General features: G+C 42.8%; 1 protein-coding gene across 18 annotated transcripts in view; it reads left to right on the top strand.

Moving 5' to 3' along the window:
• Phf14 (PHD finger protein 14) overlaps positions 1 to 13,983 on the top strand; it is a gene marked incomplete at its 5' end in the record, with an annotated part of 271,885 nt that overhangs the window by 92,571 nt on the left and 165,331 nt on the right.

Here is a 13,983-nt window from a genome sequence, read left to right on the forward strand (position 1 = left end):
TAACTGTTCCTTTCAGTAAAGAGGTAGAAGTCAGTAGTACAACTATGGTAGCTATCCTGTGTGTACATACATACATCATTTCCCCTTCTTTCTTTTCTCTTTTCCCTCACCCCAGTTGCTCTTTACTTTTGAGCAGTTTCCTTTCATTTCACAATGTCTATTGTACCTCCTAATTTTAATTCGCTCTTTCAGGTTCTTACACTAGTGAGACAATACGTTGCTTACACGTGGAGGTCTGATATATTTCACTCATGAGTATGGTCTCTAGTTGTGACCATTTACCTGTAAAAGTCTCGAGTTTGTCTTTTTTATATAGCTGAGTAATACTCCATTATATAAAAGTACCACAGTTTTTTTTATCCATCCCTCAGTGGATGGACATTTGGGTTGCTTCCACAGTTTAGCAATTACAACTTGTGCTGCTATAAGCATGGGTGCACATCCATCGCTGTGAAATACCATCTTCTCTTGACTTTTTAGTGCAGTTTTATTATTCAAGTTCTTATCAATAGCAAAATAGTGCTTAAAAACTGGATTTTTTAAATGCTTAAATTGTGAAGCCAAGTTACATAGTTTCAGATGTTTGTCCTGCATTTACCGAATATGACTTTAATCCGGTTAAACTCTGTGGTTTAGTTTCCTCATCATAAAGTGGGGATAATTGTTTCCACTTCCAGAAGTGCTGTGAGTATTACCAGAACAGAGGTACCCATGCTCACACACTTTACCGGTCTCCTGCTACCGTCACCTGGGCCTTCCTGTAGTTAGAGCATCTCCAGTTTTTATCCAGTTGTCTTACTAAAAACGAGTTACTTAAATTTGTCCCGAGTCTTCCTGTTTCTTGCAAGGTAAATCCATGATTTATAAGATGGTTTCTAGGCCGGCTGCAGCTGGCTTCAGTCTTATCCTTTCGTCTTCATTTCCAGCTATTCACAGCTTCGATGACCTCCATTTCGATCATCTCAGGCCGTTTCCCTTTCCTAAGACACTTTCTGCAGCACTTCAGATTCAGTGTACAAAGCGCTGGCTGGGTTTACTAAACCTTAGTGGCCTGCGCTTTGCTGACAGGGTTTGCTAAACCTTACAGTGAGCTGCGCCTTCCTCTGCGTCTTTATTCCGCTGCCCTCATGAACACCTGCCTGTCTCATGTGAGCTCTTGGAGATAACCTAAAATTTCTGTTGTAGCTTCTCGTTTCTCTAGTTAATGCATCTCACAGGCTTCCATCTACGTCATGTTTATGTCATTTCCTAAGTCCTAACAGTCAAGAGGAGTATGCAGACCCTTCTCACTTATCCACTCTTCTTACTCTGTGCCACTGGATTCCCTGACATACTATTTCTGACTTCATCTATACCTTTGTTCGTACTTTTTCTTTTGCTTCGTATTTTATTTCCCACATTCTCTGTTGGTAAATTCCTACTTAATTTTAACATTACTTTATTTCTCTTGTTTATGTGTTAGCCCTCTCTCCTTTTCAAGCAAGGATTGTCTACCCATTTGAAATAGTAATTGTCATGAATTACTAGCCTGGGTCCAGCTGAAGATTTGATATTAAAGTGGTACATATATACTCACGTTTGTAACAGTACAATTCATGATAGGTATGAATTGGAATCACAGTTCATAATAGGTATGAATAGGTAATCTGGAAGCGACCTCTGTGTCCATCGACAGATGAATAGACAAAGGAAATGTAGCATTTGTACACAAAGAACTACTACTCCGGCATAAAGGAGGATAAATGTGAGTCATTTGTAAGAAAATGGATGCATCTTGAGATCATAATATTAAGTAAGATACACGAGATAACACAGATTAAATACTACATGGTTTCTCTTACATGAAATATCCAAAATATAAGAAACAAAACAAAAAGTAGATAATTGGAAATAGTACATTAGGTCTTCTGCATAAGGGAAAGGAACCAAGAGGTGGAGGGAGGGGGCGTGGATGGAGAAAGGAGTGTGTTACGTGCATGTGCTGTGTCCCCACGAGAAAGGTGACCACTGTGCTGCACGCCTGTGCCAGTAAAATCAGAACCAACGGTGGTGACCCGGACTTACAGGCAGAGGTGTCCATTGGAAAGCAAGGAGAAATAAGCAAAGAGCTCCGGCTTGAGCAGTAGCCGGAGCATCGGACTGGCCCACCCGCAAAACCAGGAGGGCCGCGCTCAGGGATCAGTGCCAGTGCCCAGTCAGTCCCGGCACATCCTGCATCTGGGGGACAGGTCAGTGGCAGGCAGGCAGCCTCTGGGTGTGAGGGCGCGCGTCGTGCGAAGCCCTGCTGTAATCCAACGTAACTCCAGGTTCGGGGCAGTGGAAATTCTGAGCGCAGCTGAAGGTTCCTGGTGTTGTCCAGTCTTGAAGGGTAAGGAATAGGCCAAGTAAATTCAGGGATTCTAAACCTCATTTGGCCAACTTCTAGACATTCCCTAAATTCCTAACGTGACTGTATGAAGCGGAGAAGAATTTGACCCACTGTTTTGTGAAATGAAGGTCAAGCCTTTTTCTCCTGTTAGTTACCTACTGGGCATGTGTAGGACCACGCGAAGAGTCGCAGTTTTTAGCGAAACCACTTTTAAGTCTCTCACTCCCTCAGGAGAAAGCGCAAGCCAGGTTGAGGCCCCGTGTTTGCCTCCTTCTGTGGGTGGTCTCTGTCGCGATGACATCAGGGTGGCGTCCTCTGCAGTCGCACAGGGCTGTGTGACAGTGCTGGCCACTGCAGTGAGTCGCCATCGTTTTAGAGTCTGACACTCGTTCAGCTGCTCCCCTCTCCCCGCCTGCCACCAGCTTCTGACCTTCATGAATTTTATCTGTCTTCGTATCTGAAAACTCAGTTAATATTTGGCACGCTACAGAATTTGAGTCGTGTTTTAAGTGAACGGTTTACAGAAGGTCCCATAATCAGTTAGTTAGGCGTGGAGTAAAGACCTCTTGACTGCGTGTTCAGTATGACACTGTGTCTGTAGATTCTGTATCATTGTTACTCCAGTAACTGTATCCTATAGAAGAGACTTTTACGAGACAGTGCATGTTTTTATTTTTCCGTGCCCTGTGAGCAGTACTTGTTAAGAGAACTGCTTGTTTCCGTGCTCTCACTCCAGTGTCTTCCCCTATCGCTGGAGTTGCCGTTTGGAGCTTCTGCTGTAACTGTCCAGTCTCTTCCTCTAGAACACTCAAATGTGGAGTCTTTGGTGGGGTCACGTTGCTGCGTGTCACCGGACTTGTGCGTTGCCCTTAGTGACAACAGTTGCTTTCATTCTGTGACGTTTTAGTCACCTGGTTTGGTCGGCTCCGTGTAACTGGTGATCAGTTTCAGATACATTTCCTCAGGATAAGTTGTCACACTCACATCTGTTTAAAATCCAGCACCGTTACAGTAGTACTGTTACATTTTATAAATGGTCTAGGGTAACAAGTATTTGCTTGGTAAATTTCTTAGATCTTTTTGTTTTGATGTTTGAGTTAGCTCCCCCCCCCCCCCCCGAAACAATTTTTGGTAACAGAATGCATTTTGTTGGTGTCAGTCAGACACGCTGTCTCTTGTCAGGTATCTCGGTCGCAGGAAGCCTCTGTGCTAGTAAATAAGGAAACGCAGGCAGCCTCTGGGGCTGGCGCGCGTGTTATTAAAAAGCAATTCCGAATGTCTAGCAGTGCCTGTTAGGTAGTAGGTTTGGCACATGCTTTTTCACCTCTGCTTTCCTTTGTCTTTATCACGATTATTTTAATAGTTTTCCTAAGTATTTTTTATACTGGATGGCCACGTACTCATTGTGTTTGCTTAGTATGAGCCACTGTCACATAATGCCATTGGAGGGGTAACTCTCCTAGTCGTTATGCGGTAATAGCCATTGCAGTGTTTTTGATAGTATATTACATTGTGTAGATAACCTATGTACACACGTTTCATTGATTAGCCTGTAGTTTTGTAGGATAAGAAATAGAGGTATGATATTTGTCTCTGTCTTTGGTTATATTTTTAATCAACTGCAAATATAGTTTATACTAATTTTATTATTTAGCAGAGTTAGGGTTAGAGGCAGTTAAAGAAGTGAAATGACTAACCAGAAATTTTAGAAGATTTATTTGCTGTCAGATCTGGATTTTTCTATGTAAAACCTTACATATTTTCAGAGAAGGAATTCTCCTAAACTGTCTTCTCTTGCTGGGAAAAGATATTTAATAATAGATATTTAAGATATTTAAAAGATATTTAATGTTATCTGAACATTAAACTGTGATGTCAGCATTTATTATATCTTTCCTCAAAACAGTATCCAAATTGGCTGTTATATTTAATTTTATCATAGACAAAGGAATCCTGTTACTTAACTAAAGTTTGTTTTGTTGTACACTATTTGTCATTTTTCAGTGAAAGAATATAAAAAAATTGTATAAACATATGAAAAAGTGCTTTTCGCAAATACTATGTCAGTTCTCTAATTTTTACGATTTCTTTGAACTGTATATGACTAGTTCATGGTTTCTTTAATAGGTTTCATTCAGTACTCTGCAAACATTTTTTTGTGAAGTAACTTAACATATGTTGATATGTTCCCAAAAAATGTGAACATATGTTCACATATTCCTAAAATACTTACATAAATTTGAGAAAGGTACTGATAACTATTATGACTGTGCTATTAAATTGTGACCGTATGTGTGGAGTTATTGTAGAACTGTTCATGCGTTCTCTGTGTGTTATTTTACTGTTATTTCCTTTTTTTTTTTTTTTTTTTGGTTTTTCTCCGGTACCGGGAACCGAACTCACGACCTTGCGCTTGCCAGGTAGGCGTTTTGCCGCTGAGCTAAATCCCCAGCCCCTTTACTGTTATTTCAGTGCAGAGTTAATGCGTGAAGGCAAGGACCACAGTTGTAGGTGAGCTCAGAAATCACAGCCGGGTGAGCTCTGGGAGAAGTGCTTGATTACATTACATGCATGTAATTTCTTTAAATATGTTCTCTGCAGGAGCGTAGGAATTCTGCTGTAAATGGAGCTGTCCGGGTACTTCCGGTAATTCTCCGGTGAAGTAGATCAGTGCCGCTGCCCGTGGACATGGGCTTAGGAAGGGCAGAATCACTGGGATGAGTCAGTAACTTTCCTGCTCAGTGACTGAAGTCGTTCAGACCCACATTTCTGCTTACTCGTTTAAGTCATTATCAGAGGACCACAGCATTGCCTGATTGTGTCAGGGATCTTACCGTGACGTGGTCTGTAAATGCAGAGCTTTTTAAAGGGCAAGTTGAGTTTCATGTAGAGCACTAAGAATTACTGACTGAAGATTTCTTTGAGCATTCTTTGGAAGCTTTTATTTGTAAAGAAATGGCATTTTTCTCCATTCTTTTAAAAAATAAGATTGTATATTTTTACTAGACTTACATTCTGATCTGTGTTGTAATTTTTTAAACAAGATATTGAAATCTGTTAGTCTACTCATTCATTAAAATGTCATGTAGAAGCTAGGCATGATGATACATTCCTGCAAAGCTGAGGCAGGAGGACCACAGGTTTGAGCGCAGTCTGGGCAACTTAGCGAGAGACCCTGTGTCAAAATAAAAGTGGGGGTGGGGGCCGTGAGGGATGTAGCTCAGTGGAAGGTGCTCATTTAATCCCCACTACTGCCAAAAAAAAAAAAGTCATGTAGAGAGTACATTAGAGTCGTAAGAATTTAGAAGATCATGAGATCATTCCTAAAATACTCCAGAAAGGATAAGGGAGAAGTCTCCATATAAGACAAAATAAAACCTGAGTTAGAATTTGAAGAATGAGTAGGTTTTAGGGGATTGCCAAGGGAGGTGGAAGATCCTTCAGGAGGGTGAGGGAGCATGAGTCAGTGCACAGCGTGGGGCTGTAGGAGCCCAGGGTTCTGTAAGAGAACACGCAGAGGAGAGCCTGCATTCAGGCAGGAGACTTGAGAGCAACGAGACTCCCCGAAGGCGCGGGGTGACACAGGCACAGCACTTCAGAGAGCGCGCTGCGGTGGCCTGGGTGACAGCGGATGCGTGCTCCGGCGGAGGCTGGGAGCCTCGACTGATGGACGTGCACACCGTCCAGGGGACGCCGTGCCATGTGGGGTCCTGCAGATGATGAGCCCAAAGTGAGCAGATGCGGAGAAAGGCTGCTACACCAAGCTGGCTGACTTGGAGCTGAAGGACTGAGAGGGCGGTAGACCAGTAGCAGGAAGATGAGTGACTGTGTTCATTTTTTCATGACAGATGCACAGAAGGTGAACACCATAGACCATTGCAGGGTTTGTTTTTAGGCTTGTAGAATTACAGATTTCCAGCAGGTAAAGTTACGGGGCTGTGGATGAAAGCCACACATAGATTTGGTAACGGCTGAAAGATTAGTTTTTATCTTTTAAGTACTGACCCCTCTAAATGAGCAGCAGTGAGTGTGAGTGGGTAGTGAAGGTGTGGTCAGAAAGTCAGAGTCTATGGGAACGGAGGAACTGAAGAATTCTTTCTCTGGTGCTTGGGTTTGCCCTTTGTGGTGCGAAGTTTCAGCTGTTCGGAGAAATTTTTGAAAACCATTCATTCATTTATCACATATTCATTGTATATTCAGTTGCACTGGGTGCCAGACTTGGTGCTGGAAATACGAAAGATTAAGGGCAGAGTGGTACCTCAAACTCTAAATACGTCCTTTTTATATAAATGCCTATGCTTTTACTCGTCCAAGTCCAAAGGCTTACCTTTTTTGAGGTCTCTGTACTAGAGCTACCCTTATGTGGTCATAAAACCAGAGTCCCCTTCTGTGTAGGTGAACTTACTCATTGGCTCCTGGGGTTTTTACGGAAGAGAGGCAGTTGTCCTTGCCAAAGCGGTGTTAAATGTTGGAGTGGGGCTGCTGGTAAACTGAATCATTTAGACGCTGCGTGTGAGGTACAGACCAGTGAGAGGGCTCGTGTTCTTCCCAAGGTGACCCTTGAGCCGTGTTGGTAGCGGCAGTGGCTGGGAACACTGAAGTAGTGCTGCACCAGGCGTGGTGGCGCACGCCTGTCATCCCAGCACGCAGGAGGCCGAGGGAGGAGGGCCGTTGCTAGCGTGAGAGCAGCCTGGGGAGCAAAGTGAGCACAAGGCCAGCTGAGCTGGATAGCGAGACCCTGTCTCAGAAAGAAAAAAAAGTAGTGCTGTGTCTGACAGTCTGTTCCCGAAGTCCTCTGTTTTTCCTGCGGTTATTAAAACTGTACTTTTAATAAAAAAGTACAGTTTTTATTAAAATCAGTGATACAGTTTGGCCCAGCAAAATAGCTTTCCGGTTTTAGCGTCTAAATTTCTACTTTTTTTGGTCACTTCTTTAACTCCTGAGTTATTTAGAAAGGTGTTTCATTTCCAGATACTTGAAATATCTTCCATGTATTTTCTGGTAATAAAATCTACTTCAGTTTCATTGTGGTCAGAAAACATGTTCTGATATCTGTCATTCTTAGCAGTATTAGAATTTTCTAAGTGAAATGGCATACCAGAACTTTTTTCCTTCAGTTTTACCGGAAGTTGCTTTTTGGCTGAAAAAGGCCCCTCCCTTCCTCTGTTCCCCGCTTTGCTCTGTGGCTCATAACTTGATTGGACGCTCTACATCATGAATTGGACAGCGGGTTATTGACGCATAGAAGAGGGTGCACCCCGCCCCCGTTCCTGTTGGCTGGCTGGCTGGCTGCTAGCGTGCTCGAGTTGTACAGAGCGCGTCTGGACTTGAGTTGGGGTCCTGTTCCTAGTGTACTGCCGTCGTCAGTGTGCCAGGGATTTCAGATTTCTGCACTGTTGGGGTAAGGTGGGGAAATTACAGGTGTCTCTGCTGTTTGCCTCAGTGTTTAAACTCTCAGATTTTCCCTTCTCTGTGTGCTGTGCTCCTCAGGAAGCCCTGCTTTCCTCTTCCCTCTCCCTCAGCACGGACTGCTGGTACTCGGTAACCATGTTCGGTGGCCTAGTGGTACGAGACAAGGGGGTTGTCAGGTTTCCTTATTGACAGAGACCTCAGGCTTCAAAGAAACAGAACTGCCTCGTGTGTGGGACTTTTCAGGGAGTCAGCCTCTTTGTTACAGAGCTGTGTCCTGCTTTGTATGTGCGGCAGAGCTGGTGTAGGAGAGCGTAACGCTCCCGTCCCTGGTGGCAGGAGCCTTTAAAAATACTGGTATGGCGTCTGGGTCTCCGCTCGGGGCGGAGGATGTTTTCCCCACTTGCCTTTGTTCTTTTCATCAAGAGATTTCTTTGTGTCCTGTGTAGAATGGGTCATATACGGCCCTTAGAGCGTTTGCTTTGAGGAGAGATCGGGCAAGACTTTCGACTTTTCCACTGAGATAGCTTTCCTTCCCTCCAGGCCTGCACCATCGATAGATCCTCTTCTAATCGCCTTCCTTTCCTAAATCTTCCCTTGAATCATAGCTGGTACATGTGTTTATAGTTTCCCCTGGCTGCTACAAAAAATCAACCCAAATTTAGTGGCTTGTTTTTTCCCCTTATATATATAGTTTTTTTGGTCTTTTTTTGAGACAGAGTCGCGCTATGCAGTTCGCGCTGGCCTTGAGCTCACTATGTAGCCCAGGCTGGCCTAGAACTTGCAATGATCCTCCTGCCTCAGCCTCCTGAGTGCTGGGATTACAGTCGTGTGCCACCACGCGCGGGGCCCCTTACATTTCTGGAGGACTGCCTTTTCTAGCGTTGGAGGTGAGTTGCATTCTGGGTTCATAACCCCTTTCTTACATCACACTAATAAGCTCTTTCTTGTGTGGTCACTTCCTCTGTTTATCCCTGCTTCTGACTCCTCATACTTTGCTCTTTTTAAAGATGTTAGTGATTCTATTAGGGCTGCTCAATAGTCCAGAATTTCTGTCCCCAGTCTTGAGATCCCTAACTGAATTACTTGTCCAATCTGCAGGGCCTGTGGGTTACCGCTGGGACCCTCGGGAGCCACTGTCCCGCGCTTCCGCCGGGAGCAGTCCGAGTCGCAGGGTGTGACCAGGGCCGACTGGACTCGGGCTGCCTCCGCTAACCCCTGAAAGTGGGCCGGGCCAGTCTGATTCTCCTCATCAGAGTATGGATAGGGGATAAAATCTCACCTTGGTCTAGGTGTTTCTTTCTTTTCTTTTTAAATTTTTTAACCCTCTTCTTACTACCTTTGGAATTGAGCTTTTTCTCTTGTTGGTGAGATGGTTTCTGCCTGACGTGAAGATCAGCTCTCGGGCTGTGCTCTGGAAGGGTTGGGGCTTTACCAGTGAGAATCCCCAAGAGGCTCCTGTTCGCCAGTGCTTTGTAGTAAGCTCCGTTTCACATAAGGACGTTTTCCTTCATCAGCTGGTTTTCCTAATAGTGCAAAGTCCCTTCTAGTGCTTTTTAGTTTTTCTTTAGTTCTTGAGTCTGTGAACGTATGGACGTTTGCGGGTAACGTGCAACTGGGATGACAGCCTTTTGGACCATCTGTGTTTCCTGTGGAAAAATCATGATTTTGCCTAATTTCCCATGAGTAGCTGTCAAGTATATCTCCAGTCACTTGTATCCCAGAGTTTTGAATATGCACAGGGACCTTGCTTCTGGGAGAAATGGAGCCAGGCATTGTTTGAGTTCAGATATCGTTTCGTACAGTGCCCGCCTCAGCAGAGCCCAGGAGCCCCGTAATATGTCCTGGCAGCGCTGTTTGATTGCTCTGTGTCTCTGAGAAGAAAATTACATGACTTGACAAGCGAGCTGTATCTAAGAATTGTTCAGATGTGTGGGATTTTACCACCATTTAGAAGAGCTTGACAGGAGCTTTCGATTGACAGCTGCGGGGGTTAATAGGGAACCCCAGGGGGCGCGTTTCTTGCGTTGGTCAGTGTTTGCTTGTGTTTCCCACAAAGGGTTCCCTGGAGTATCACCGTGGCACTGAAGAACTCTCAACATCATTTCAGCCAGTTCAGTAGTTTTCTTGTTGGTGCCTGTTTGTTTCATTGACAGTACTTTGCCCCAACAGTCGTCACCCTGGAGACTTTTAAACCTGTTGTCCTTACATGACAGCGGTGTGGCTGGGAGAAGACAGTGTGAGCGCCAGCACAGAGAGCAGGTTACCAGAAGCCAGCGCTGGCAGATTCAGAGTGACTGCTGAGAGCAGCCTGGCGCCGGGTTTAGTGTCGGTTATTCAGTGCGTGCAGCTGCATCTCCGCCTTGCCCAGTGACCCCTTGGAATTAGCTTGGGGCACAGTAAGTCCGATCATTTTAAATCCCGATTTAATTTCTTAGTGTACCAGAAATTCAGAGCTGGGAGAACTCAGAAGGGAGCTATACAAAATCTTTACCTGAAGTTTGAACCTCTTTAAGAATAACTATCTCTGCTGTGTCGTGAGCTGTTATTTGAGTGCCTTCCCTGACCCGAGGTGCATCATGCTGGAGGCTGATGAGCCGCCAGCGCAATTCTCCCCTGACCGCTCGCCTTCCTTACGTCCCGAAGGTCCTTGTTGATGCCTTTGCACCTGGCTCGGTGACTTGCTCCGCATCACTGCACTGCATCAGCACCTGGAGCGGGAACACTCTCAGTCACAGCGTGTTCGTTTCTTCCTCTACCTCTGCCTACCATGTCCCCCAGCTTTCCCTGCCCGCGAGCTGTCGAAGTGGTCTTGAGGTGAAAGCAGGACTTGAGCATTGACATTTAAAGGTGTATATGTATGTGCTGAGGAGGATGTGTATGCGAATCTGTGTTTCACTTGCTCAGTTTTTCTATAAATCTGAGATTGTACTAAGAAAGCAAAGTCTCAATTTAAATATATTTTTAGGGCAATAAGTAGAAGTTTACATTTTTTAAGAAGTTTTGTTCATTATAAAATTACATTTACAAAAATAACACATACGGTATCACCTATAATTTTATAGTATTTAGTGTATTTACTTTTATTCACAATTTTAAGGGATTCTGTTTATGACATTTAAAAAATCTAGCTATTAGATATTATGTGATGCTAAAATATCAGAAAATTTCCATCATAATATATAAATAAAGGAAGCCTACATGCCACTGAGTTTTTTTTAAGGTATTATTCTGATAAAATTTATATAAAAAATGTTTAGTTGTATACTTTTCTCCTGTAATTGAGGTAATTTGATGATTTTCTTATACATGGGAACGGCTGACCTGCTTCACACATTTCACTCTTACTGTATAACAGTCTTTGACTTTAAAATCAATAGCAAAATATTACAAAACTTCATGCAATTTTGTATGATTTGCAAATGTTTATGGAAAGTGTTCTAACTATTTGAATGTTTAAATTTATTTTCAATTAAATGAAACGTAGTCAAATAATATAATTTGTATAAAGAAAACAGAAGCCTGAACGTAGTATATATTACATAGCGAAGGGTGGTATTTCTGAGGTATTCAGTTTTAGAGTAGAAACTTGTAATTCAGCCATGTATTGCAATGAAATATTTCTTGTTTTATTCATTTATTTTTCAGCAAGATTTATTTTTGCAATTTCTGACTGACTTCTCACTGCAGTATGTTAATATTGCTCACTGTCCAAGATTATTATGTACATTAATGGTTACAATAATCATTTCAAAAAACTCAGCCTCTAGTCACAGTTCCTTTCTTGGCTAGATAAATGACCTTTGAATCAAGATACCTCAGAGTCATTTTCTCTGTAAAATTGCATTCAACCTCATTTTTTCCTGAAAATTTCTAACTTTTGTAACTCAGGGATTCCAAAACAACATAGAGTTCTACAAAGAAACCTGAGGTCTGTAACCTCAGCGTGCAGCTGAAATTTGAACTATCTGTCCAGCATCAGTACTAAGCAGTGACAGAACAAGCTTCTGCCGAAGGTGGACTCAAACCCTTCCTGCTTGAGGCGTTCGGTCAGAAATCGGCAGTTTCTCCGCCCAAGGGAGTTGGCGGGCCTTACTTAAAAATGTTGATGCATGGATACGAGGCCACTGTGACACACAACTTCTAGCTTATGTTTTCCGCCTTTTCTTTGATTCTTTTCTAAATTAACCGTCTTTCAGTGTTTTAAACAAGCTTTATGCATGTATGGGTTTTGTATTGCTTTGGATGTGTGAACTTTGTAATACTTAATGGAGGAAGATGTGAAATGAATTTAAAATTAGCATTGGATACAAATTGCAGAGTTGATGGATATTAAGAAATAATGTAGAAGAGCTCATTTTTTAGACATTTGTGACTGAACCACGGAAAATAATTTATTTAAGTATTTTTTTGGACTGGGAATTTGATAGCGCTAATCGTAGGTTTTTAGTATGTCCCGGTCTCTGCTCTCAGCTCTAAATATGTTACTTCATTTACTTCTTTCTTATGCGATGTGTGTATCTGCATGTTACTCCTGAGGTAACTAAGGTACAAAGGCCCCAAATGATGTGTGATGTAAATTGTTCCAATTACATATTAAATTGTATTATCTGAAACGTTACATTACAGAAATTGTAATGTACTAAAATATAATTTTCTTGCCTAGAAAAATAATCCTCTAGTGTTTGACAGTCCCCGGCCTTCACAGTAGTTGCCAAGATTTACTGAGGCCTCCCTGTGCTCCCGTCACTGTGATAGTGTTTTCCGTATTTCATTTCACTTTATCCTCACGACAGCCTTACAGAGCAGATGGATTTTATTCTTACTTTATGGGTGAAAAAGCTTAGAGTTGCTCGCCCTAAGTGCTGAAACTAGAGATTGAATTTAGGCCGTCCTGACGTGTATAGCTTATGTACTAATTATTAAGCACACCAGCTCACCACCCTGCACTGCTCTAAGAGATGCGACTTTCTTAGGACTGCAGAAGCAGACACGTGCTCCTGGCGGACAGTTCCAGCTGTGAACGTGGAGAATATGTTGATCCAGGAATGTATCAGTGAAGCCCATTTTTTCTATGTTAATTTCTAAGCAAGCTTGCCAGGTTCATAAGCCAACCAAAATTTGGTCTTTACTTTAAAATTCTGCAGTCCCTTGTCCTGAGGAGACGGAAGCCAAAGCAAAGTATGCTGCTTATTTCGGTACTCCTGGGGACTAAGCGTTGAGCGTGTTGTGCACCAGTCCTCCCAGCAGTCTGGGAGGCCGAGGCAGAAAGACGCCAAGTTTGAACCCAGCCTGATCAGTTTGGTCATTGAGAATTAAAATTTAGAACTGAAGGTGGGGCTCAGTATAAAGACTGTGGTGTCAGTTGCCGGGGCGAGCAGACCAAGGAATCAGCAAGCAAAAGACTGGCCAGAGAGATCGAGAGCGGGGCTGAGAGACTGGCTTGGACCCCTGGTGAAATTTATAACGTGTGTTACAAATGACGTGCTTGCTTCCTCTTGCATTATGCTTCTCCAGTGGTTCCTACCCTTCCAGCAGAGCACTTCCCACATTCAGATTGTGTGAATCTGAGCTTCCCTTAGAGCCTGAAGCACGAGAAACGTTCGCATGTATCACCTTAGAATTCAGTTCTTTTTCTTCTCAAGGTATTTATAATTATAGTGTTTCTTTGAAAACTGTTTCACGATGTATTATTTTTGTCTTGTGCAGCTTTGTTTTTGCTTTCTTTGGAGTTACTCAGTTGGGTTGGTCCTCTCCTCAGCAGCGCTTTATTTGTCTGTGTGCCACTTTTCACTTTCTTTTTCTCAATGGAACTTGGAAGCATTAAACACATCTCTAATTGTTAAGGGTGCAAATTGAACTTGTTCTCTGATGCGTGCCTTACACTGCAGTTTCACCTCATCTACATAGATGTAAGAATCTTATGTTTACCACAGTTGAAATGTTGCTTCTAACCATGAAACACTTAAAATTTCTCTTAAAATAAGGATACAAAGGTTGTAAAAAAATGGTAACCAAACATTTCTAATGTAATCTTTAAACAAAGAAGAAGGTGGTGTAAGCCCAGGGATAAATATTAGAAAATTCCCTCCCTGAGGCTGTCTGAATGTAACCAGTCCTGTAACATACTGGTTAGGTTTGCTGTTCTTAGCTCAAATCACATACTTTCTCAGGCATTGTTAAATTGCTACGTTCGGTGAAAAAGT

This window comes from Chinchilla lanigera, unplaced genomic scaffold, assembly GCF_000276665.1.
Source record: "Chinchilla lanigera isolate Chin_1 unplaced genomic scaffold, ChiLan1.0 scaffold00031, whole genome shotgun sequence".
Lineage (NCBI taxonomy): Eukaryota > Metazoa > Chordata > Mammalia > Rodentia > Chinchillidae > Chinchilla > Chinchilla lanigera.